Here is a 27,673-nt window from a genome sequence, read left to right on the forward strand (position 1 = left end):
GGTTGCCACTGGACATGCACCATGTACGTAACTTTACCACAGCCCTGTGTGGACTGACAGGACTGGGACTATACGTTCTCTTGGTTGGGGTGTTGGGGGCTGGGTGGTGGAGGGGGGGCTGGACTGGGGGAGTTGGGGTTGGTTTGGGTAGGGTGGGGTTGAGGGGGTGGGGTTGAGGGGGAGGAAGGTGGGGGCCAGCAGACGGGGTGTGGGTGTTGGGGAATTTCGGGGTTTGTTGGCGTAGTTATCTTGGGGTTAGGGTCTCTCCTTTGTCCACCTTCTTTTCTGCTCAAGTTCCCTGCCTACACACTATAAACTCAAGGTACTTACCCTCAATGTAAGGGGGCTCAATAACCCTATAAAGCGCTGAGCGGTCCTGTCTCTCCTGGAGCACACTTCCGCCGACATCTGTCTGCTCCAGGAAACGCACCTACTCCCAAAGGACCACCATCGACTCAAGACACTCGCCTTCCCCACGCAGCTTTTCTCCTCTTCCCACCAAATGAAGGTAGGGGTAGCGATTCTGGTTTCTAAATCCTTCAGAGGCAAGGTTCTACAATGGGAGGCAGAGATAAGAGGGCGACTGTTAGTGCATCGCTTCCTAGTGGCGGGACTCACGGTACTAGTGGGCTTCATATACGCACCCAGTGACAGGCAGGAACCCTTCCTATGGACGGCACTGGCGGCGGCTATGGCCAACACGGAACAACACCTGATTTTGGGGGGAGACCTGAATTTAGTCTTTCACAACGTAACAGACTGCTCATGTTAGAGGACAGGCCAGGTGGGGGCACTCTCCCAAGCAGGACATTCCCATCTTCGCGACCTAGGTCTCACCGACTTATGGAGACACCTCCACCCCCATAGCACGGCTTACACCTACCATTCTGGGGCCCACGAATCCTATGCTAGATTGGACTATTTCCTCTGCACTTCCCCACTGGTGCACCGCGCACACAAGATAGTCATTTTGCCGGCCTCATTATCGGACCACTCCCCGGTGGTGGCCTCGTTCCGTCTCCCAGCTGCCACGCAGCCACAATGACACTGGCGCCTTAGAGACACCCTTCTACACTCCCCCTCAACGGTGGAGCGGATCAAGGCCACCATCACACACTACCTGACCCACAACAGCAACACTGACACCACACGGGCCACTCAGTGGGCGGCTCTGAAGGCTGTTCTGCGAGGGGAATTTATATTGATTGCCACAGCGAATAACAGAGAGCTGGCACAGAGAAGGGCCGAAATAGCACAACGTGTGGCAGAACTAGAACAGATGCACCAGCGCACGGGGGCGTCCGGGGCATGGCGCCAGCTGTGTACCGAGAGGAAGATGTTAGCTGCCTTGGACCAGGACATTGCGGAATATGCAGCGCTGCGTCTCAAATGAGCCTACTATGCAGGAGGGGATAGGTGCGGCCGGCTGCTAGCGTCCAAGTTGTGGGAGCAGCGACAGAGGCAGGGAGTACAGGCTGTGCGGTCGGAGGAGGGAGACTTAGTCTCGGATGAGGCTGCGATAACGGAAACATTTGGCGCATTTTACCAGTCGCTCTACGCCGGGGATACGTTGGATTTACAAGCCGGCCTGACTTATCTGGAGGGTGCCCACCTCCCATCTCTGACGCCGGCCCACGCAGACTTCCTAGACAGACCCATTGGGGTGGAGGAGGTGATATCTGCAATCTCACGCCTAAAACTCGGGAAGTCGCCCGGCCCGGATGGATACCCTGCAATCTTTTACAAAATATTCTGCCACCAAGTGGCCCCTATCCTCCGGGACTTATTTAACTCTTTGCGGAGCCTGGTGCGATCCCCGCGGAATTGCTGGAAGCTGCAATCTCGGTCATACCGAAACCAGGTAAGGATGCGACACTGTGTGGCTCGTACCAGCTGATTTCATTACTGAACATCGACTTTAAACTATACTCAGGGATCCTAGCGAGCCGCCTGGCACCCTACATGCAACAGCTAGTGGAGCCAGACCAGGCAGGGTTCATCCCCCAGCGGCAGACTAGCGATAACACCAAAAGGGTCCTCCACCTCATTGAGGCAGGGTCTCGTACGAGGCCGGGTTGTATGCTCCTTACCATCGACGCAGAGAAGGCCTTTGACAGGGTCCACTGGCCCGACTTAGAACAGGTCTTACACTCTTTCAGCTTCGGAGAGGTACTCCGTACCCGCATATTGAACTGCTACAAGCAGCCCAATGCCACGGTACGGGTGAACGGTCACACCTCCTCCCGCTTTCCAATCGGTAGAGGGACCAGACAGGGCTGCCCACTCTCACCTATCCTATTCGCCCTCTACATGGAACCCCTAGCGCAAAGAATCCGGCAACACACCCTGATCAGAGGCATCCTATTCGGTGGAGACGTCCACAAGATCAGCCTCTACGCCAATGACATTTTGCTCTCCCTCACTGATCCGGTCCAGTCCCTACGCTCTTTATTTATTGAGCTGCATAACTTTGCGCTCGCATCTGGATTCAGGGTTTAACGCGGATACATCAGTTGCCCCTAATATTTCTTTACCATCAGAGACGCTGGTCGAAGTCCAGGAGGAATATGGCATACAGTGGTCAGATACCACAGTACCCTACCTGGGACTCCTCCTGGGCCCCACCCTCCCAATTACCTCAGCGGCTAGCTATGCCAGGCTGAGCACGCAACTCCGTGGGGAACTTAGGAGATGGAAGCGCCATCCCCTATCCTGGCTAGGGAAGATAGCCGCCTTCAAAATGACGCTTCTGCCACAAATATTATATTTATTCCAGACTCGCCCCCTCCGACCGCCGAAGAACTGGATTCAGCAAACACAGTCTTACCTAGCGCGCTTTATCTGGCAGGGCCGTCGGCCAAGCTTCAACCATGATATCGCTGTCCTGCCGCCGGATCATGGCGGAGTGGGCGTACCGGATATCCAACTCTACTTTTCCGCAGCACAGCTTAGGAGTCTGGTGGAGTGGCATCAGCTGGAATCGAGCAAACATTGGCTCTTCCAAGACCAGGCTGTGGCAGGTATGCCGCTGCAAGGAGTGTCCTTTCTGCCGCGCCGTCACCGGCCGCCGAACCTCTACGCATCTCTGATCACGGACACGGTCATGGAGGTGTGGGATCGAGTTGCCACTAAACATGACCCGACTTCTTTCCCCTCCCCCATGACGCCAATATTCGCCAACCCCGACTTTACACCAGGTCTCCAGCCAAGCGCATTCGCTGCCTGGCGACGCTCACCTTGCAGATCCCTGGGACACCTGTTAAATTTAAGTGGTCTGCTCTCCTTCCAACAAGTGAAGGAGGAATACAGCCTCACAGAGAATGACCAGTTGCCATATTTGCAAATTCGTCCTTGGGTGCTCCACCCTGAAGTCAGACCCGGCACGCAAAGGCTTCTCACCCCTTACGAAAAGTGGTTGGTCACCCGCACATTTGAGAAGAAGCTCATTTCGGACTTGTATCAACACCTACTCCTCACGTACATTTACACATATAACGCCGGCAGAACTAGATGGGAGCGAGAGCTAGGGCGGTCCCTCACACGCAAAGAATGGAGTGGCATCTTTTATAGAGCGCGCCACTCCGCATACCATGCTGGGCTAACCGAAACCCTGACCAAGGTAGCGACCTATTGGTACCATACACCGGAACGTCTCCACCAATTTGACCCACTTATTAGCGACTGGTGTTGGAGGGGGTGCGGGGAGCTGGGCACATTAGAACACCTGCTATGGAGCTGTGACCGCCTCCAAGGGTACTGGAACCCCGTAATAGATGACGTAGATAGCCACCTTGACACACAACTTCCCCGCTTCCCCGCTTACATCCTGCTAGGGTTACCCAATGCCCTGATGTATCCCCTGAAGTCCAGGAGGGGTCGTCTCATTGCCATAGCTCTAGGGGCAGCGACGCAGAATATTCTAGCGCACTGGAGGAAACCGCAGGTCCCCCCGCTCACAAGTTGGCTGCATAGGTTATGGATGGTGCTCGGTATGGAGAAACTGGCACAGGTGCAGGAGGGGAGGGGTGAGGAATTCCCAGACCTATGGCGCCCCTTCTTAACACTACTCACCACGGAATTTCGCAAACTGAGCTGCCCTAGATACTTGCGCCTCCTCAGGCTGGCAGACACGCCAATACCAGACCAGACAGCGCCCAAGCGTAGACCGAAACCCGCACACTGAAGGCTAACACGTCTGATTTTCCTTCTAGTTGTTCGGCACATTCTTTCTTGGATAGTGGAGAAAGGGGAGAGGGAGGGGGGAGGCGTGGGTTGTTCCGTTGCAGGGTGTTACAATAGACCCCTGTGAATGTTTGGCTAAGTCTTGCACCTGAATTATATACTTGTGTTGCACTGGAACCTAAATTGCACTGAGTGACTGACCGCTCGCGGTCTCTGTATCTTGTTTCTCCTGAAAACTCAATATAAGATGTAAACCATAAACGGTAACAAGAAAATCATAGATCGATTTTAATACAACTATTATAGGTCGTCCTATATTCTATATCTAGATGGACAATTAAATAAAGGGGATGTTTTTCACTGAGTGTGTCTAAATATCAGACAACGAGTGAAGTTATGTATTTTCATCGAATCCTTTTTACTTGCTCGGATCAGCAGAGCAGAGGTAAAAGAGTCCTGAGAGGACCACACAAAACATGATCTCACTTTCCTCAGCTCCTTAAAGCGTACTTTTTACACATTTAACATTATACCTACTGCCAAGACGCTCAGCCTAAATACCCCTTAGCAGTCACACCCCTTTGTGCTTGCATCAAAAAATACTGGTGGCCTACCAGTCTGCTCTCGGCCTTTTCCACAGCTCCTCAAACTATAATTAAAAAACATCACTTACTGTTGGAATGCTAACTACCCCACTGTCCTGAGCATTACTCTCCCCTCACCCGATAAATATTAACATATAAAATACCTGGTGTCCGCCCAGCCTCCTGCCTCTCGCGGGTCTGCTGAGATCCAAAGAAGTCAGTCAAACTGTCATCCACCTTTCCAATACATCACCTACGTCTCTGGGAACCCAAGCCGGCCATGGCAATCACTGGGAAGAAGTCTCTTCCCTTCAGAGCAGTGAAAATACATTTGCTTCTACACTTCTTTAAAGCAAGAGTAGTGAATAACCAGATGTTGAATCATGCTAATACCATAGATTAAAATATAAACAAGCATGGGCAAAGCCAATAGATCTGGCGTTGACCAACAGCCTTTTAGCTTTGGCAATGCTTGTTTTGCTCTTTCGTGGTTTATGCAAAGTCTTATGGTTGGGGAGGCAGCCAGACCATCATAAATCTAAAACAACATTGGCTAAAGTCAAAGATACTTTCAAGGTTTCTAAAAAAAGCACACGTTACCATCAATGTTTCCTTTAATTTTTTTTCCTCTGTGTGTGGCAGTGCCAGACCTCCATGCACTGCAGCCAAGGCTATGTGCACCATGCATGCGAGTGCATCACGCAAATATAGAAATATGTGGCAATTACCACTCAAACTTTGGTTTACCATGAGAACGAAATAAAGTGTATTTCACATGTATAGCTCCATTTAACAGGACCTAAGGAAAGTTTTGCAAAGTGGATACAGACCACCAAACATGAATTGTTTACTCTAGTTGTACCTATTCCCAAATTCCCTATCGGCTGGGTGGATGGGGGGCATAGAGGAGACAGAGAGAAATGAGAGAGAGAGGATATGGCCAAAAAGTTTGTATATGTGGAGCAAGATTATAGGAGGTGAGTGAGAGAGTGTGCTAGAAAATGTTTATCAGCGTCTACATATTCAATAGAAATATAGTAATGGCACATTGTGTGCTGTAGAAAAGCTGGACAACAATACCCACGGTCATTGGAATTATACAGCAGGGGAAAGCACCAAATTATGTGGCGAATTGACTAAATTATGCTGCAAGAATAGGCAAAATATGTGGCATAATACAGCACATTTTTTCATAGTGTCACAATTCTTTTATAATTTTGTTATACTTGGTATTCCTGTCTTGGCAATGATTTCACCTCATTAGTACCAACTTCCCTAACAAATACAGAAATAAGCAACTGAAAGAGGCCCATCTAACCTTTGTGAAGGGCCTTCTGTGCATGCAAACATATGACACGTTTTTAGTAACTTTTGGTTCGTTTGAGATAGAAACAGTTTTTGGGGGGTTTAAATCTGCAGATTATGTGGTAAATAATGGATGATGTGGCAAATCCATATTTATGCACAAAAAAAGCAGCGGCTGCAGAACCGCATAATTCCAGTGGCCCTGACAATACCGTATAATTCTGATGCTGCATTGTACCAGGTGCTTGTGCAAGCCCACCCCGCTCAATTTAAGCCTAGTGTTATGTTATGTTATGTTATGCAGGGGTTTTGTATAGCGTACGGCTACTCGGAAGAGTGTCCCGACGCTTTGGATTGCACACTAATCTCATAACACAACAGGGAAAATAAGAAACAAAGATAAAAGATAGTGTATCTTGTGTAACCTAATAGTGTGTTAAAGGAAGAGAATGGAGCCCAAAGATGTTGAGCAGTAGAAGGCTATGCTTGGAGTCTTACAGTACAGCTGTTTATTTCATAGCTGCAGTGGAAAAGTAGAGTGCCCTACAGGGATGGTGATGGGACAGAAGTAAGAGAGACAAGTATTAAATAAACACAAGACTTTTTTTGTACAGCGCACATTCTGAATGAAAGTATTGGGAAATGCTTTCATATGTGATAAAGACCAAACAGGATACTCAGTGTAAACGTATGTGAGAAGTATCGCACACTTCTGTCAAACATTGATTGATCCTAGACTTTCCAGTTGCATACTGTGCAATTCAGCCACCTGATTTATTTTTGGCCACTTTTGCATAGCGCATACCTAGGGCAGATTTAACCAGCGCTTACATTGATGTCCTGATGTGTTCTTCATTTCTCACAAAAGGGGATTTACAGCAAAAGACATCAGTGCGTTACATGTCTCTAGGCAAGATTCCCTTTACAGACTGGCTTTAAAAAGATCCAGTAGTGCTCTGTTGTCAGTGAGGTTCTCGTGACGTGGGCTCGAGACCACTCTTACGCATGCGGCGCCTTCCTCTTCTCCGCAGTGATTGCACAGCCCCTCGTGTTCATGGGTTGCTTTGCTTGTTAAGTTTCCTACAGTTCTCCGACCTCTTTTCTTAACATACTCACACTGCTTGTGTTTTCTCCAGGTCTTTAATTGATTGCGTCTGGGCTGTAGAATCACCTGATGCCGAGGTGTCTGGTGGAAGTTCTGGCATTGGCTGATGTATTCTGGTCCTTGGTCATGGAGGGCCTCGTAGATGTGTATCATTGTCTTAAATTAGCATATTTTCTACATGGGGCGAGTGGAGGTTCCTGGGGTGGGGGGGGGGGGGGTAATGTGGGATCACTTGAGGAGGTTGGGGATGAGTCTGGCAGCTGAGTTCTGTATCATCTGGGGTCTCTTCAAGAGCTGGGTGGGGATTCCTGCGTAGAGTGTGTTGCTGTATTTCAGCATGCTGGTGACTAGGGCTTGAGTGACGGGCTTCCTAGTGTTGACGGGATGCTACCTGAAAATCTTCTGGATCATACAAAGGGTGTGTAAGGAGGCAGAGGAAACTGAGCTAATCTGGCATTTCATGATGAGTTTGCTGTCCAAGATGTTGCCGAAGTTGGGAGCGTGGTCTGTGGGGGTGGGTGTGGGTGCGGGTCCTGAATTTGGAGGGCCACAAGGTATCGTTCCACAGAGAGATGTTATTCCCAAAGATCAGTAGTTCCATCTTGTCCATGTTGAGCTTCAGGCAGTCACTCCTCATCCAGTCGACGATGCTCATTTTCAGTATTTTAGGGCAATCCTACACTTCCACTGGTTTCAATCTCGAAAGGACCAATATACCAAAAGTGCAATATCCTGCGACAAACAAAGATCTGCTTATTATTTTGTAATAAGCCAAACCCTCTCCCAAACCTGTTATTTGGGAGATTCATTTTATTTAGCCAAGCCTTATCTACAATTCGTTTAATGTGTATGAATAAAATGTTCTTCTGCACCAAGAGAAACCTGCTGCAGTTATTATGGAAAGGGGCGACCACTCGGTCCCCCCGAACGTATGGCAGAGTGCCTCGATCCCCCCGGGAAGCCATTTTTGGGCGGGAGGCGCGTCTCGGCTGGTATGCCCGAAGCGGCGTAGCCGGGGCGCGCTTTTTCCCGCCCTTGAGTGGGCTGGCCTAGACACGGACGCCGCCGGCCACGCCCTCGGGGCAGGCAGGGGCGGGTTTATGCCCGCCCTGAAGATGGATAAAAAGAGACGCAAGACCAGAAGACACCCTCTTGTTCCTGTGCTCTGAAGCTGCACCTCCCCGCTGCACGTGAGCTCGAGACGGAACGAAGAGCCAATTTTGAGCGTTTTAATCGTTCTTGTTTGTTTTTCAGTTACTTTGTTGGAGAATGCCGAAGAAGGTTGGAAAGCGCATGAATACCGACCAGATGCTGCGTGTTATCATGAAAGAGATGTCCGAGCTAAAGAAGCGGGTGGACAAGAATGAGGAAAGGGGTCCAAAACGTCCTTTGGCGGGAGCAGCCCCGGGAGGGAAAAACAAGAGGCCCAGGAGGGGAGCAACGGGAGAGGAGATCCCCGGTCCCAGTGCTCCGCTCGAGGCTCCAACTCCCGTGCCAGAGGAGGGGAATCCGATCACCCCCGTGTCCGAGGATGATATGCCGCCCGAGTTGGCAGCACAATTGGCAGCGTGGTTGGGAAAAGGTAACGAGGGCGCCACGGCTGTCGAAGCGCAGGAGCTGATTAAGCAATTGCGTGAGAAACGGGAAGCAGCCAAGGTGCCCGTGCCGGCTGCAGTGGGGGACAAGACACCAGGGACGGTTGCGACCACAGAGGCAGCGTCAGGTGCAGGTAAGCGGCCATTGCCGATCGCGAGGGATGAGTCAACACCCTCTCGGAGAGAAAAGTTGGGGCAACATGTTCCTTTGGCAATTAAGGAGAAGATTTGGGCGGGGGAGTATGTGAACATTTTTTCGTTACTTGTTGATCATTATGAGGTGGAGCATGTAAAGAGTCAGAAGGACCTCATGCATCCGAGTGTTTGGCGCGCAAAGATGGCCGCCTTTAAAGTGAATGAGAATATCGCCAATTGGGGCAATGCCTGGGGAATCTTTACATCAATCCTGGGGGAACGTAGGCCTGAGTTGCTTTCCGAGTTCCCAATCTACCAATCACGAATCATGGGGTACTCGACATCGCACCAGGGTAATCATTGGTTTTGTTACGATAATATGTTCAGAAAGGAAAAGGAGCATAATAAAAGTTTAACCTGGGATTGTTATGATGCCTTGACCTGGGATAAAATGAAGGAGTCAGGGATGTTAAAAATGCCGTTGGTAGGAAGTAATGTGGGTGAATCCTCCCGACAATATGCGGGGACGCCCTTTCGATCAGGTTCGGGGGCCGACGATCACTCGAAACCTACCGGCAATACCGGAAGGAAGGGTTTCTGTTTTAATTACAACAGAGGAAAATGTACGAGACCGCAGGGATCGTGTAAATTCAAACATGAATGTAGTAGTTGTGGGTCGTCCCATCCTGAGACCTCGTGCAGAGCCAGAACGGGTGATAACGGGGGGAGAGGAGGTGCCAAACAGGTCTAATATAGTCCGAGGGGCGCCTTTACCCACTCCCATTGATACCCTGGCAATGATCCCTTGGCTCAGTGATTACCCGGATCGTACTTCTGCTGGGGTGCTGCGAAACGGTTTTTCGTATGGTTTCCGCATCCCGGTAGGGGACTTTCAGGGTGTGGATAAGTGTAAAAACCAACTTTCCGTCTTGCAGCATACAACCGTAGTACGGGATAAGATCCGAAAAGAGGTGACTCGAGGTCGGGTCGCTGGCCCGTTTAGTCTACCCCCAGTCCAGAATTTTGTTTGTTCTCCCTTAGGGGTAGTCCCCAAGAAAGACCCTGGAGAGTTCCGACTAATTCATAATTTATCAGCTCCACGAGGTCTTTCCGTAAATGAGGCAATCGATCCAGAAGTGTGTTCGGTGCGGTACGCATCCTTCGATGAGGCCGTAGCCATTTTGAATCGCCTGGGGCCCGGGGCGCTGATGGCGAAATCAGATATCGAGTCAGCGTTCCGATTGCTCCCGGTACACCCAGACGACCAGCGTCTCCTAGGTTTCATGTTTCAGGGTTGTTATTACATGGATAGGTGTATGCCAATGGGGTGTTCTATATCCTGTGCTTATTTCGAGAAATTCAGTAGTTTTCTACAATGGGTTTTCACAAAGAAAACGGGTTTCCAAGATGTAATGCACTACCTTGATGATTTCTTATTTCTTGGGGCAGCCGGGGGTCTTGAATGTGGCCGGGCCTTGGCCGAATTTTGTGTGTTGATGAAACAGTTAGGTGTGCCATTGGCGCCGGGTAAAACAGTGGGTCCTACGACTTGCCTCGAGTTTCTGGGGATCGAGTTGGACTCCATTGAGGGGTGTTTCCGTTTGCCAGCCGAGAAAGTGTTGAAGTTCAGGGCTGCGCTGCAACTGTGTATAAATGCATCAAAAGTTACGCTGCAACAATTACAGCAAGTGGGGGGACAGTTGAATTTTGCCCTGAGGGTAATACCAATGGCCCGCCCCTTTTCCCGTTCAATTGCCCAAGCGATGGTCGGCCTTAAAGAAGGCCATCATCGCACGAGACTATCGGCCGAGATCCGCCAGGACATGCGTATTTGGTTAGCATTCTTGGCGGATTTCAATGGTAGAATCGTCTGGAATAAACCACCTGTGTCTTCTGAGGAGCTGGGGCTATGGACAGATTCTGCGGGAAGCATAGGTTTTGGCGCCATTTTCGGCACGAAATGGTCGGCACAAAGATGGCCGACTTGGTGGCATGAGAGGGGTCTGACGAGTAATATTGCTTTCCTCGAACTGTTTCCCATCTTGGTGGCCTTGAGAACATGGCCCGATGGGTTCAAAAATCACTCGGTCATATTTTGGTCGGACAATATGACCGTGGTCGAGTGCATCAATAGTCAGGCAGCACGTTGTAGACTGATCTTAAGACTGCTTAAAGAAATTGTGTTACTATGTATGCAATTGAACGTGCTATTCAGAGCAAAACATGTGCCAGGGGTGATGAATCAGGCAGCTGACGCACTGTCTCGTTTTCAAATGCAGGCTTTTTCGGGTTTCCTTCCCTCAGCGGACCCGGAGCCGGCACCCTTTACCGAAGCTCTCTGGTCTCTCGGTGCCCCGAACTTCGTCACCTCGTGGGAGAGAGTCTAGCACCAAGGACGAGGAAGGCATATGAAGGGGCGTTTCGGGCCTATTTAGCCTTTTTGGGGAGCGATAGAGAGCAACTCTGGGGTCATGAGGAATGGGTGGTGAATTTCCTGATGTCCTTACGTAGGGCTGGGAAATCGGTGGCTACGGCCCAGAGGCATCGTGCTGCCATTTCCTTTATTGCCAGAGCACACGCTATCCAGGACCCAACAGCGTCTTTCGTTGTACAGAAAGCGCTGCGTGGGTGGCAACGCCTTGAGGGTCGCAGAGTAGATGAAAGGCGCCCGATAGGTTTGGATAGATTGTCCCAGTTGTTGGCTACACTTCCTGCCACATGTTCATCTCAGTTTGAGGCAGTGCTGTTCCGAGCCGCGTTTACGCTAGCATTTCACGGAGCAATGCGAGTAAGCGAACTAGTTGCAAGGAACAAACTGGATGTGGCGGGGGGTTTGTGCCGGGAACATGTTCAGATCAGGGGAGAAACGATGACGGTCTCCTTTGTAAAGTCTAAGACTGACCAAGATGGGATGGGTGACTGCGTCGTAGCCGGGGCGTGCTTTTTCCCGCCCTTGAGTGGGCTGGCCTAGACACGGACGCCGCCGGCCACGCCCTCGGGGCAGGCAGGGGCGGGTTTACGCCCGCCCTGAAGATGGATAAAAAGAGACGCAAGACCAGAAGACATCCTCTTGTTCCTGTGCTCTGAAGCTGCACCTCCCCGCTGCACGTGAGCTCGAGACGGAACGAAGAGCCAATTCCCCAGGAGGGGGCTGGACTTGAACAAAATGAAACAGGCAAATAATGTGGAAAACCTGCCTGTGCTCTAAAATTTATTGTAAATAAACTCAACAGGGTGCCACAATTTCCAATTATTCAGATTTGAAAATTGAATGCTAAAAATATGAAGATCGTCTTTAAAATTCCATTTGAAGCCCTCTTAGAATTTGAAATAAACGGGATAGCTTATCTCTATCACTCACCAATATGCAAAGGCATTTTTCAAGGCTGATGGCTACCCAATTGATGCAACGGAATAAGTAAGGTATGATGGGACATGCATAACCACCAAGATAGCAATATTTCAATGTGACGCAAGTTAGTAATTGAAATCCAATACCAATATGGCACTATCTGTCTGCATATCTGATAAGTGGCACCATGCCATGCATGATAGGTTTAGCAGATGGTATGAATTCATTCAGCTACATGTTTCATTATGGGACTTCTAGTTTCACTGTTAGAATTGTAGGTAGAGGCTCCAAACATTTTTTCATGTATTTATTCGAGAATTTGCTGAGCACACCAAATAGGATTCATGGTGCTCATGAAAACACTACCCAGCAACCAACATAATAAATATCTAAGTAGTAAGTTGTTTCCTGAACATGATAAAGTTTGTCTGGAATATCAGTTTTAGCAGCAGCATATTCCAGGCTTTGTCTACCTGATGAGCAAATCATTTGGCGCTTTCACTCTTATTTTATCTTAAAATGTATAGAAGGAAGGCTGGAGAGGATCAAAATGTTCTAGTCGGAGAGTACCTCAAAAAACGTCTTGAATTAGAAAAGGCAACACCGTGAAACAAATACAAAACCATTTAAGGAATTTCGATTTTGAACCAGAAGCCACTTCAAACTAGGCAGTTGATTTTTAAAGCATGGTGTGGAAGGTTCAGGAGCAGGTGGGCAGCACTATTCTGGATAAGGTAGTGTTGGTGGACTAAGCAGGAAGGGAGACTGATATATAGAGCGTTTAAATCGGCAAGAAGGGCTCCTAACATATCTTTTTGTAGCTTTTTTTTTAGCTTTTTCCTAAGAGTTTTTTTTTTAGGATGTTCAAGTGTGGAAGTCATGAAGAAGTAACTTTCTAGATCTGAGGATGAAATTACTCCTAGCCTTTTCACAGCCCATACTGAAGTAAGGCATTGGCCGAAGACATCAAGAAATTAGTCTTGAGATCAAAGGAAGGGAACTTCCCAGCTCTATCATATCCGTTTTTTTTTTCATTTTAAGGAGTTGAGTGATATCCCACCAACCAAAGCTTTACGTCCCTTAAGAAAGTTGATGTGAGCAACACCTTCTTTACCATCCAATCTCAAAATGATCTGTGTGTTGTCAGCACCGCACATAGACGTCAGCTGAAAATCCCTAATCAGGTCAGGCAAAGGGGCCACATGATTATTAAATAATGCGCGACTAAGGGAGGATTGGTGTGGGACTCCACCAGGGTCAGACTGGCCTAAAGGGCAATCAGGCAGTGCCCAAGAGACTGATCTGATCTGTCAGTGTTTGGGCTGTTTTTTTGGAAGTTTGAGGACCTGTTTTATTATCTGAATAACTTGTTTTACTGTTGATTTGCCGATATTACAAGAAACATTGCATGCAGCAAGCACAAATACATACAGTCTCCAATAACCTGCTTAACACCTATACACCACGTATTTACAAGTTCAACATTTTGAAAATGAGGGCCACATTTTAGCTGTCTGATTCGTTAATGAAGGGCAATTTTATTTTGATTCCTGGGCCTATTTTTTGTCCCGGTCCGACCCTCAACTCCACATAGAAAAGGTTTAGCTCTGGATCTGAACAAAGGCATGAAGATCGTTTGACCTGGGGTGTTCAAGAAATTACTGAAATCAGATCAAAGCCTACCCTCACAAACCTCCCCTTACAGGAGAGATAGAATCTAATGCGGAAACAATCCAAGCATTCATTTTGAACTATTTTCTTCAGTATTGTTCTAAAGGATACATCACAAACTTTCTAAAAAGTGTTGTAATTGTGAGTGGTGATTTTTAGCAAACTTATGTTTAATCGCTGGTGGCTAACATGGTACTGCTGACTTATACCAGATACTGCCACATCTTAGTAAAATATTAATGCTGATTTTTATTTCTGCCCTTGCCATTCCTCCCACTGTGTTGTAGCCACTGTATGGTGTTCTTAATTTTTGCCTTTTTTTTCTCCCTCACTGTACAGTAGCCTCTGCTTTCCGCAGTTCCCACTGTTCTTTTTTGCCGTTCCCGCCTCCGCCCCCGCCCCCGCTCCGGCCTCCCAGCTTCACGTCCCTCTCCCCTCCCCTACTTATGGCGGCAGATGCCTGGTCGCACCGCTGGTGTGCCGAAGGGGCGCCAAAATGCAAGCCCATTTGCTCCCGTCCGTGCCTGGACAGCACCCAGTGCCAGACCCCCCGGTCCCCGCGACCATCACAACACCCTACGCCGTTACCAGCACCCTCCACGCACTCAACACCGGCTGAACTACCACCTGCTTCTGGGCCACCCGGAAGCTCACCCACAGACCTTTCACCTGCTGAAACTACAGGTACACCAGCCAACGCACACCGGCCCATCCCCAAGAATGCAAGCCACAAACACATCAGCCGCATACTACTCAACACGCGCTCAGTCCACAAGCACGCCATCGAACACTGGGACCTGCTCAACTCCACACCCCCCGGACGTCGCCTTCCTAACGGGGACCTGGATGAACACCTCCTCTGCAGCTGATATGGCTACAAGATCACACGTTGGGACTGAAACAACAACAAACCAGGAGGAGGAATCACTATCATCCACAGGAACACCATCAGAATCTCAATCAACACCGAAGACACCTTCAGCATGGCCGAACACCTACACAGATCCACGTCAATCGTAACACCACCCTCAGAGGAACCCTAGTCTACAGACCCCCAGGACCCCGACCACAGTTCACCGAATCCATCGCCGACCTCATCAGCACACACGCCCCAGCCTCCAGAGACTAGATCCTCCTCGGAGACCTGAACTTCCAACTCGAGAACGCCAATGACAGCAACTCCACAACGCTGATCGACAACCTCGCCAACGTCAGACTCAAACAACTCGTCACGACGCACACCGACTCTGCCGGACACATGCTCGACCCCATCTTCTCCGCCAGCAACCACGTCACCTTCAGCCACACCACCAAACCCCACTGAACTGACCACCGCTGCATCCACTTCTACTTTGAGAAACACACCACACACAACCTACTGCAATGTATCCCACACTGCAACTAGAAAAAATTCAACGTAGACCAACTCCTCACCACACTCACCCGAGACCCTCCACCCGAACCCTCGGAGACCAACGCAGCAGCCCACAATTTCAGACAATGGATCGATGCCTGCGCCAACACCCTCACCCCAATCAGGAAACCCTCCAACAGGCACATCAACATGAGAGCCATCTGATTCAACGCCGACCTCCAGAACTCCATATCCACCTGCAGAAGACTCGAGAAGCAGTGGGGCAATGACATGACACCAGAGAACAACACAGCCCTCATAAACGTCAGACGCAAACACCACCAACTTATCCAAGCCATCAAAATAACCTACTTCAAGGAACGCATCAACAACGCACATAACAGCAAAGAGCTCTTCAACACTGTGAAAAAACGCGCCACCCCTCACTTCCAGCTTCAATGACGTTCCACCGTCACAAGAACTCTGCGACTACCTGGCTACTTTTTTTCAACCGCAAGATTGCAGACATCCACAACAGCTTCGAATCCCAGACACCGACAAAAGACACCAAAACCCCGACTCAACACCCACCAAACACACCGACCTTCTGCTATCCTGGCACAACATCAACAACGAAGACACCATCAAAATCATGAACACCATCCACTCCGGCTCCCCATCCGACCCCTGCCACCACCACATCTTCAACAAGGCAAGCTCCACCTTCGCACCCCAACTCCGAAAGATCATCAACAGCTCCTTCGAGATCACCACCTTCCCAGAGAGCTGGGAACACGCTGAGATCAACGCCCTACTCAAGAAACCCAAGGCGGACCCAAAGGACCTCAAGAACTTCCGACCCATCTCCCTGCTCCCGTACCCAGCGAAAGTCATTGACAAGACCACCAACAGACAACTGACCTACTTCCTGGAGGAAAACAACGTCCTGGACTCCTCCCAATCCAGCTTCCGCAGCAATCACAGCACCAAAACAGCCCTTATTGCCACCACCAACGTCATCAGGACCATACTGGACATAGGCGAAACCGCTGCCCTCATCCTCCTTGATCTCTCAGCGGCCTTCGCACCATCTGCCACCAAACCCTGCGCACACACCTCTATGACACAGGTATCCGAGGCAAAACCCTGGACTGGATCACCTCCTCACTCACCGGCAGAACCCAGAGAGTCCACCTCCCCTCTTTCTGATCCGAAGCCACCAAGATCACCTGCGGCAATCCCCAAGGCTCATCCCTCAGCCCGACACTTTTCAACATCTACATGCACCGCTCATCAACACCGTCCGTGCACACCACCTCAACATCGTTTCATACGCCGACGACACCCAGTTTATCCTCTCTCTCATCAAGGACCTGGCCACCGCCAAATCCAACCTCCACAAGGGAATGAAGGCCGTCACAGACTGGATGAAGTGTAGCTGGCTGAAACTGAACTCAGACAAGACAGAGGTCCTCATACTAGGCTCCACTTCCTCCACATGGGACGACTCCTGGTGTCTGGCCACGCTGGGAGCGGCCCCCACACCCACCTACCACGCACGCAACCTGGGGTTCATCCTGGACTCAACGCTTTCTATGACCCAGCAAGTCAACACCGTCTCATCCTCCTGCTTCTACACCCTCCTCATGCTCTGCAAGATCTACAGATGGATCCCCACTGAAACCAGAAAAACGCTTACCCAAGCACTCGTCTGCAGCAGGCAGGGCTATGGCAACGTCCTCTATGCAGGAACCACGGCTACACACCAGAAGAGACTCCAACGCATACAAAACGCCTCCGCATGACTCACCCTCAGGCTACCCCGCCACAGCCACATCACCACCCACCTGAGAGATCTGCATTGGCTCCCGGTCAACAAGAGGATCACCTTCAAGCTCCTTAACCATGCTCACAGAGCACTCCACAACGCCGGACCAGCATACCTCAATGAACGACTGTCCTTCTAAACCCCAAACTGCCAGCTTCCCTCTGCAGACCCCGCTCTCGCCAACGTCCCACGCATCCGCAGAACGACCACCAGGAGCAGATCATTTTCCCACCTCGCCGCCAAGACATGGAACACCCTCCCCGCCCAACTGCATCTGACCCAGGACCTGCTGACCTTCAGGAGACTTCTCAGGACATGGCTGTTCGACTAGTAGCTGATCCCCCCTCAGTGCCTTGAGACCCTCACGGGTGAGTAGAGCACTCTATAAATTGACTGATTGATTGATTGATTGAACTAACCAGGCAATGGGGAGGAGGCTGAGATTGGAAACAATGTCATCAGAACCAGGTGTGAAGAATATGGGGTCTCAGAAATGAATTGCTGGAGGCACAGGAAAACAGTAAATTTACTGAAGCCGTAAGAGAAACCATATCCACCCAGATGTTGAGGTAGGCCAAACAATATAATTGCACAGCTTCTGGCTTAGCAGAAGCAAAGAGGGTGTAATAAATGAAAGATAGTGTTGTTTCACTTCAACAGAACACTTTGCAATCGTAAAGATGTCAGGTGGGGTCATGTCATGTTGAGCACCTTATAAAGTTCCAGGTTTTTTTAGCAACTGCAAGATGCATTCTGGGACAGTCACTTTTATGTTGAAATGATCCTGAACAGGAACTACTAGAGGCAAGCTCTGACACGCAGCCACAGCTGCTGCTTTACCTACAATGTCAACTAGAACTAGTGAAGGACAGTCAAGAAAGGATCTTTTAATTTCATACCTAACTAAGAGCGGAAGCATCTCCATGCTTGTTCTGTATTTGTTTTATCATCTCTGATAATACCTTCAATTATGGAATGCCATGAGTAGTAGTGTAACTGTTTGTAAAAATGTTTCCTTGCGTAACACACTCCTCGTGCAGGTGGTGCTATACCAAGTGATAACACATAGTTAACCCCCTCGATGCTCATGACGGAATGGTTCCGTCATGAGCATCGGTGCTCATATCGGAACCATTCCGTCATGAGGACAGGGGCAGCAGAGGGATTTCATTTTCTCCTCCAAAGCCTTGGGAGCTGGGGAAGAGCTTCCGCAGCTCTCCATGCCCCCTCCCTGCTTTCTGTGCAATGACGATCAGTGCGCACGTCGCGCTGTCGTCATTGTACAAAAACCGAAACTGAAATGAGCCTTTAGGCTCATTTCAGTTTCACTTTCTATGTGCTCAGGGGGCTATCTCAGCCATCCGGGCACGTAGAAAGACGGGAGAGGTATCACTGCTTGGGGATCACCCCAGGAGGGCAATCCCCAAGCAGGGATCTACCCACTAGACACCAGGAAGTGGGAGCGGCCCCTTGGGCAAGGGCTTTTGCTCCCCCAAATGTATTTGGTGTGATTTAGTCTTTTTGCCCGTCCTGGGGGGCAGTAGCCCCCAATTTGCCCCCCCCCCGGGGGGCAAAAAGCCCACCAGTCACCAGGGATGTTTTTTTGCTGCTTAATTTATTAGGGTGGGGGCTGCCCATAAAGGGCATGTACATGCCCCCACCCCGCAAAATTGACATCCTTTGTGCCCCCTTGGAGGGCAGTTGGGGGCAGTAGCCTCCAATCTTCTCCCCCGGGGAGCAAAAAGCCCACTATACGCCAGGGATTTTTTTTAACTATAATTTGTGGTGGGGGCTGTCCAATATGGGCATGCCCATGCCCCCACCCACCCCCGCAAAAATGACAGCCTTTCTGCTCCCCCCCCCAGGAGACAGATGGGGCATTAGCCCAAAATCTGCCCCCAGGGGGGGGCAGAAAGCCCAGTAGACACTAGGGATTTTTTGGGTAAATTTTAATTAGGGTGGGGGCATTGGCATGCCCGTTTTGGGCAGCCCCCGGACCAATTAAAATGTGTCCAAAAAACTCCCTGGCATCTAGTGGACTTTCTGTATCCATAGGGGGGCTGACGGGGCATTAGCCCCCAATCTGCCTCCCGGGGGAGGGGGCAAAAAGTACACTAGACGCCAGGGATTTTTTGGGGACAAATTTGAATTAAGGTGTTGGGCTCCCAAAATGGGCATGCCCATGCCCCACCACCTCTCCTGCAAAAAGAACAGCCCATCCTGCCACGCCTGGGGGACAGATGGGGCAGTAGCAAAAAGCCCACCAGATACCAGTGTTCGTTTTGGGCAAATTTTAATTAGGGTGGGGGCATTGGCATGCCCATTTAGGGCAGCGCCCACCCTAATTAAAATTTGCCCGAAAAACTCCCTGGTGTCTAGTGGACTTTCAGTCCAGGGGATAGTGCGGCATTAGCCCCCAATCTGCCCCGCTGGAATGGGCAGAAAGCCCACTAGATGCCAGGGATTTTTTGGGGGAAAATTTTAATTAGGGTGGGGGCTGTCCAAACCCCCACAACAATTAAAACTTTCTGCCCCCCTGGGGGCAAGATGGGGGCAGTAGCCCCCATTCTGCCCGCCCCTGGGGGTGCAAATAGCCCTCTAGACACCGGGGATTGTTTGGGCAAAGTTTAATTAGGGTGGAGGCATCGGCATGCCCATTTTTGGCAGCCCCCACCCTGTAGCGTTCTAATCTAGGACCCTGATCGATACTGTGACCTTATGCCCCTATACGGCTATAAATCCATTTATTCCCTATATTGGCATAACCGATCAAATGCAATATTCAGAAACTCGTCTCTGGCCTCACACGAACAGAGCCACATTTCAGAATCGCTTTCTCTGCCACTTCCTTTGCAACCAATTAGTGCAATGACATAGCAGAAGTTACTATCAAAGATTCCTAGATTAACACTCCGAGTTCTTCAACAAGATAAAAACTCAGCAACCTGGAAATCCCCGCTTGCTATGTTTTGATTAGTAATAGAACTCTAATGAGCACTGATAGACGATCACTTCCTAGTGACATCTTTATTGACGTCTTATGTCCAAAAACTTACGTCAAACAAGGCACCTTTCAGGTATAAATATTACCAACGTTGCCTTAAGCAAACGCTGCTAGCTGCCTCAATGCCATCGCTGCTGAAGAAGCTGCTGTTATGCTGATGATACCATCGCTACTGCTATCGCTGCTAACGAGCGAACGATGGTGTGGTGAACTTAGGAGGTGAACAGCCGTCCCCCTGCAAAGAGCCCAGCAGATGCAAGCTGCCCGCGGACGCTGCCCCTCCTCCTCCTCCTCGACGCGCTGAGAGAGACGCTGTCTTTTCTCCTGCAGAGAAATCCAGCTCTGGCGTTTCAGGCTACCCTTGCGGGTGACTGGGATATCGACCCCCTGAAGGAGATACCAGACCTCCATCATTCTATTCCAGAGGTATGGTGTTGACTAAATCCTTAGAGAGAATTCTTGAAGCAAACCTTGGCAAAACCAACTTAACTTAAAGCTACTTACTTACTCCCCTCCCAAGTATTAGGCTTAGGTCAGGTACACTGGGGTAGGCGTAGTGAGAAGCACCAGTTGAGTATTTTAGCCTAATGTATATATGAATGTATATATGTTTTATTCATTTTAGACCATTGTATGGCTAAGAAACCATATCAATGCTTTTACAGTATTATTTCGTAATACTCATCTTACTGTACGTACTTTTTATAATAACAAGTCTTGCAATTGTGGCAATTCATTTCTCTTGTACGAGAAGAAAGACTGTTCAATAAATGTTACCCTTTATTGAAAACGCCCGTCTCTCTATTCTCTACATATTGTGAAAGTAAACTGCACAACCACTGACTGAGTAAAATAACTGTTTATTGTTTCACACGACCCTAGAGATTGACTCCTATCTGAGGAGCAAAGTTGTCATGTTGCACGGTTGTTGGAAAACTGAATCCCTTCTTGTCTGTACCAGGGAAGCTGATCACTTCCTATTCAGTCAAGAAAGTTTCCAGTGACCTCTGAGCTAGTTGGTAACAACCCCAATTAAGTTTAGCATAGTCAGTGGAGGCCTGGAAGATCCGCACTTCTACGTTGATACTACTGTTTATGTTATTCCAATGCGCAGGGCCTATTGGGAAAATAGGAACTACACTACATGGCACCCAAACATTTGGTAAGGCGATAAACTAACGCAAGACGTTAGAGTAACTCAGTCGTGCATTTTTCACACAGACCCCTTTCTCCCGTAAATACTCCAATAGACGTCTGGAGTGGGTGAAAGGTTAAAATCCGCCCGAACTCAGTAGGAAGAGACTCCTATGTAAAGCTCTGGTTTATTCAACGTTGAAGGATACAGTGTTCCAAAATATTGTGCACCAAATCTTTGTCTCCTTGGAGACCTTCTCTGCAAACCTTGCATTTATACAATGCCAGGAGAAAACGGAACCACTGATGCCGCAGCAGATGCGACTCAGCAGGGTCCCGACGGGACTACTGAACCGGGTGCAATAATCATCCCGGTACATTTAAGAAAATCTATAACGTTAAAACTTATAGAAAACGGACTAACACCACAAGGTGGTACAGTAATTTTCGTGATAGAGGCACACGAATATCGGCAGACAGAGGTATTCTATTCATGGATAAACTTTCCAGCGGCAAACGTTAGAACAAAAGAGTTTCACTATTATAAAATAGAGAAACCACCGGATGAGTACGCTCCTTTCGAGGAGACTGAAATCCCACTAAAAATTCCAAGAGCACCTGCTCTGGTTTAATGGCGCCCTAAAACATAATGATCATATTACCAGGCTCGGTCCACTAGGTAAACCAGGAGCAACGTGGCCGGTTCTAGCCAGCTACACACCACATCCGGACATTGAAAAAATGTCAAAAGAAGAGCTTTTAGTACAGCTAAAAACACTTATTAAAATACATAGGCAATTAGTCCAATATGTAATGCGGACTGCAACAGTCCAACCAGCTGTTAATGTACCACAGCTGACCCCTCATCAGGGGAACACTAATAAAATCACACCACAGAACATACAGTCATGTATTGGTAAAACACCCGTAAAACGGGAACAAATTCCTTTCTGGTTAGCGCAAAAAATCACTCAAATAGAGGCAGTGTTTCCGGATACTACCCCTATCGAGAAACACAGAATCTTGACCATCTGCCTTCATATGGGAATCGCACCACACGTGGAGGACTGTGACACTTGGGGTACAGTCTTTGCTTCCATCTACACAAAAACACATGGTGTTCCGTCTATGGTGGTAATACCAGATGTACTAAGACAGATTCAAAATGAATACGGTCCAGAACCTGCTTTAACTCTTGGTATGAAATTACTGAAAGACTTCAAGCAGGTCTCGGCTATATTATTAGCCAACATAAAAGAAGAAGCAGCATCTGTGGCGATCTGCCAGAAGTTGAAGGAAACAGATATAACAGATCAACCAATCGAGCTTGCCAGAATCATAGAGAAGTGCTATGAAGAATTAGGTAGAGACAGCTTGAGTGGGAAACCAGTAAAGCCCCAACTGCTCGAAAATCCTGAAAAATTATTTATTAAAAATAATTCAAATACTCCTAAAAAGAGCTGGGATGGAAATAAACAATCCACTCCCAAGGAAAAAGTTTTCCAGTCCAGAGGAAGGTCTCCTCGACGGAGGGAAAGAACTCCGACTCGAGAACACCAGGGAGCCCTCTGAGAAAAGATATAACCTTAGAAATAGTGATAATTTGAAAAAACCTGATAGATATCAAAGTATTGATACATGTCCCTCTCGATCTTTTTCGCAGAAATCGTAAAGAAGAGGACGGTCAGACCCAGGAGAGCACGCCAAGTTCAAAGACAAGGAACCTGCTCAGAGTAAAAAATATCAATTTCCAAAAAAGAAGGTAGCCAGTATTAGAGTAATCAACCATGCCGAGAATACTGAGGACACAGTTGAAAAACGGGGAGTGGGCACAGACAATGTTAGACAGTGCAGCAGAAATCACTATAGCCCGCAAGATCTTGATGAGTCATCTGGAGACAGTGGACACGAATGAATACATTCAGGTTGAAACTGCCGACACCAGACTTAGCGAGCCCCATAAGATATACAAAATAACATTGCGTATAGAGGGTGATAAGACTAGGAAAATAAAGGGTCTATTTTGGGATAAACTCTCAAAAGGCTATGATATTCTGTTAGCTGAAAAAGATTGGCCCCCAGAGTTTGTCAGGGAGTGCCCTCGTGGAGAAGAAATGATTATGCCTGCCTTCTCGAATCACATTCCGATTCACAAAAAATATACTTATGCAAGGAAATGGGCAGTAGCCCAGGCACCGGCATTATATAAAAATCATGTAGGATGGGATGAGGACTCACCTCCTCACAAAATCCAGTTAAAAAGTGAACCAACTGCCCAAAGGCAGTATCGCATTAAGCAAGAAGCTAAAAAACAAGTCAGGGAGATCTTAGATCAACTTGAATACCAGGGGGTGATTGAAACATGCACCTCTCAAATGAACAATCCTTTGTTTCCTGTCTCCAAGCCAGACAATTCATATAGTCTAGTTTTGGAGTACAGACACCTTAATGCATGTTGCAAAACATTTGCAGTACAAAACTCGCATAGTGCTGCCCTAATGAACAATATAGTTAGGAAAAAATATAAAACGACATTAGACATATCTAATGGTTTCTTTTGTCAAAACATTGCACCAGAAAGCAGGTATTTGACCGCTTTCTCCGTAATGGGGTCTCAGAAAAATTTCTGTAGGCTCCCACAGGGGTTCAAGAATAGCCCAGGACTATTCTCAGCTAGAGTAACAGAGTTACTACAAATATATGATGATGAGGCATTATCTTACGTAGATGATATTTATCTCACAGACGACGACTTGGAGACTCACTTGAAAAGAGTGAACACCATTATACTTGGGTTCGCAGCAGAGGGTTACAAATTTAACTTTAAAAAGTCTCGAATTGCCCATCTGACAGTACTATTCTTAGGATACGAATTATCAAGTGAAGGGAAAAGCCTAGCGGACAACTTCTTAGAGAAGTGCGCTGTACTCCAAGTTCCAAAAACGCTGAAGAATTTACAATCCATTCTAGGTTTTCTGAATTTCGGTAGAACATACATTCTAAATTACGCAGAGAGGGTTAAACCTCTCTACGAACTAATTAAACCTGATTTTAAACAAATCAATTGGGCTCAAAAACACACAGAAATTTTGAGATCACTGCAAACAGACATGTTAGCAAAAACAAAATTAGACACATGTGACAACACACGCGATCTTGTAATCCGAGTCATCCCAGGAGGATGCGGATTCACGTACCTGACCTCTAATGAGGGAGAAAAGGTACCAATTTCAATTATATCTCACTTGTACACACAAGTAGAAAAAACATTCAGTCACACAGAAAGAATTGTGAAAGCAGTGCAAATCGCATTAGCAAATGAACGAGAATTAGCACATGGTAAAAGGATTATTATCCTCACAGCGGAATCCGCCTTCGAGGCGCTATTCAGCCCAGTAAACCTGCCTATAGTGTCACTAGATCCAAAATGGGTACAGTGTATAGATTCTCTTGGAGTGGAAGATGTGAAATACTATTTCGCCCCGCAATTCGAAGAACTGAATGATTTAGAATATGAAGAATATCCTCTGCCAATCGAACTTCTGCCTCTCCCACAGTACGCCTGTATAATCTATACAGATAGATTTGTACAGCATTTCAACATAGAGAGCAAATTCTATGATGCAGCCTGTGCGATTGTTAAAGGTCGTTGGCTGTGCGGTAAATTCAGACCGAAAGTAACAACAACTGAATCAGTAAGAAACTGTTCGGCTCAGAGAGCTGAAATCAGATCTTTAAAGATGGCGCTCGAAAATGCAGAACGTGAATTCCCGACACTAATCGTGTGCGATTCTCATTTATGTGTCAACTCTTACAATAATAAACTGCAGAGCTGGATTGAAAACGATTACAAAGATGACACAGGTGCCACAATAAAGCATAAATTGCTCTGGAAACAGGTAGCTCTTTTACAGAAAGAACTACAAAAGACTCACGTGATACACGCACAGAGTCTTCAACGTGATGGCGTTCACTTTGCAGGGAATTCATTGGCTAAAACAGCCATAGCGGAAGCAACTAAACCGGCTTCCGTAGCCACAAAAAAGCGTGCAGAAAGATACATAGACGGGGAAACCATGCTGGCAGTAAAAACGACCGTAAAAGGCGACTGTGCAGCACTACCCGTGAACTATCCACTCAATTATGCATACGTAATCGATGCAAACTCCGTTCCTTTTGCTCAAATCCCTGGAGTGGGGGATAGGGTAATTCCAAACAGGGACCGGAGGGGCTTACTATTACAGGAAGCACATATGGGGTTGGGTCTGAGACACCAAACAATCAGGGACTCTCTGAGAGAATTAGAATCAGAGTACTGGTGGCTGGAATTGAGTGAAGGTATTCATGAGTTTGTAAAAAACTGTGAAGACTGCAACAGAGATCGCAGTGGAGAACCGGCAAGTGTAGTGTCAGAAGCCCTAATAGAAAGCATCAGGCAATCTATCCGCGCTATCAAAAAAGAGAAACGCGTCCCATTGTACATCATTAAGGCTAAACACACTTAAAAAATGTGGCCTCCAGCGCTCGGCTGACAGCAGAACGGTTATAAGAAAGATCTGCGAGTCTTTATCGGCACATACGCAATTGCCATGTTCCATTCTGACCAGGGTCCTGCTTTTAGCTCTCGAGCTTATAAGGAGGCCATGGCCAGCATGGGAGTTGGGTTGTGGTATTCTTGTCCGTCACACCCCCAAGGGAATAGTGTGGTAGAAAGAAAAAACCGGGACATAAAGCGATCTATAACAGCGAAGGTATTAGGTTCAGGCGCTGGGTGGGTCAAACATTTAATAAGTGTCCAAATCAGTCTTAATAACTTGCCAAGAAATTCTCTAAAAGGTTTCAGCCCATACAAACTATTGTTCGGAACTAGAATGAGAGTTCAGGACTTGGACAGTCAAGTATCAGTGGTACAAGATAAGAAAACAGACTTTGACATCAAAGATCGTTTGGCTGTTTTACAGGACTTGAACGAAACAAGAAAATCCTTAAGCAACATAAAGTTAAAGCATCAGCCAGATACCACTGACGAGGCACCACAAGCAACAGCCCCAGCAAGGCCTGTCTGGATTCCAAAGATTGGGGATCTAGTCAGAGAAAAAATAGCGGTGAAGAAGGAATTTGGGCCTTCTTACAGAAAAGCAGTACCTGTCTTGGCAGTCACCGGAACAAGATCAGTAGTACTACCGCCCCTTGCTGGTAAAAAGGAGAACAGAGTTGTATCTATCGACCTGGTAAAACCACAAGCATGTGGCCTATAATCAACAGTAGGCCCAGTGGACTCCCAAGAAACAACAGAATACCGAAGCTTGCAACAATCCAAGAGGTTCAAACTGAAAGACTAATCACATTCGATCAGCCTGCAGTGCACAGAGAAGGATTATGCAATTATGCCATGGAACTCGTACCTCTTTAGACACAGATTGAAACAGTTCGTCAAGAAACACCAGTCTACAATAATGTGGCATCAGAAAGTGCTACCGAAAGACAGATTGAAAGAACAATCCCAACAATTGACAGAACTGCCTCTGGTTATTTCATCGACTTCGACAACTTTTCAGAGGATCAAAGCAACCCCGAAGTGATGCCAGAAATAAAAAAGACTTTTAAAGAAAAAGCAACGGAACTCTTTCATCAACTGAAGGAAATCTACCTTATTTCCCCTTGGTTAGAGTTCTGGTTCGGTCTAGGTGTATTTTTCCTCCTGCTTTGGCTCATCATGGTACTTTGTTTGGGAAAATTCATTGAGGGAAAATATAGTTCAATGGACACAGCAAGTCAGAACATCAACCTAGTCCTCAAACCACACAGATCATCCCACGTGAAGAAAAGAGAACTGTCAACAGTAAATGTCACAGCCATTCCAATACCCAGTGGGGTAGTATGGGAGAACACTGACTATGAGATCTATGGTCCGGTCAAGATCCTGAAGTATCCTCATCAACTGAAGGTTTCCTTAAGTGACTTTGTAAAACCTAGTACATTCTCTGATGATTGGGACTTTAACAGTATTAATGACATGATGTCTGATTTAGTAATGTCAGCTAGATTCACAGAACATGATTATTTACAAGGTTCGTCTAGTTATGAACAGTTGTCCTGTTATACACATTATGGCGATCATTATTTGCATAAATCTGCACAGCCTAAGAAATGTTTTTAAGTATAATCAATGGGAACATTGTGCTACACCACCTAAAAGCACTTCTAAAACATTCTTTGAGAAATTCAAGTACTTCTCAGGGTTTAACACCAGTGATGCAGAAACAATTTATTACAAACTGTTAGATAAAACAGGAATGAAAACAATGCTGACAAACACTATATTCAGAAGCATTTTATGAAAAAATGATGACATTTGGTTTTGATTATTGGAAAAAATAACATTGAAACAAAATCCATCTGGGGTACGAAAGATTGGCAGGTA

This window comes from Lissotriton vulgaris, chromosome 2_1 (assembly GCF_964263255.1).
Source record: "Lissotriton vulgaris chromosome 2_1, aLisVul1.2, whole genome shotgun sequence".
NCBI lineage: Eukaryota > Metazoa > Chordata > Amphibia > Caudata > Salamandridae > Lissotriton > Lissotriton vulgaris.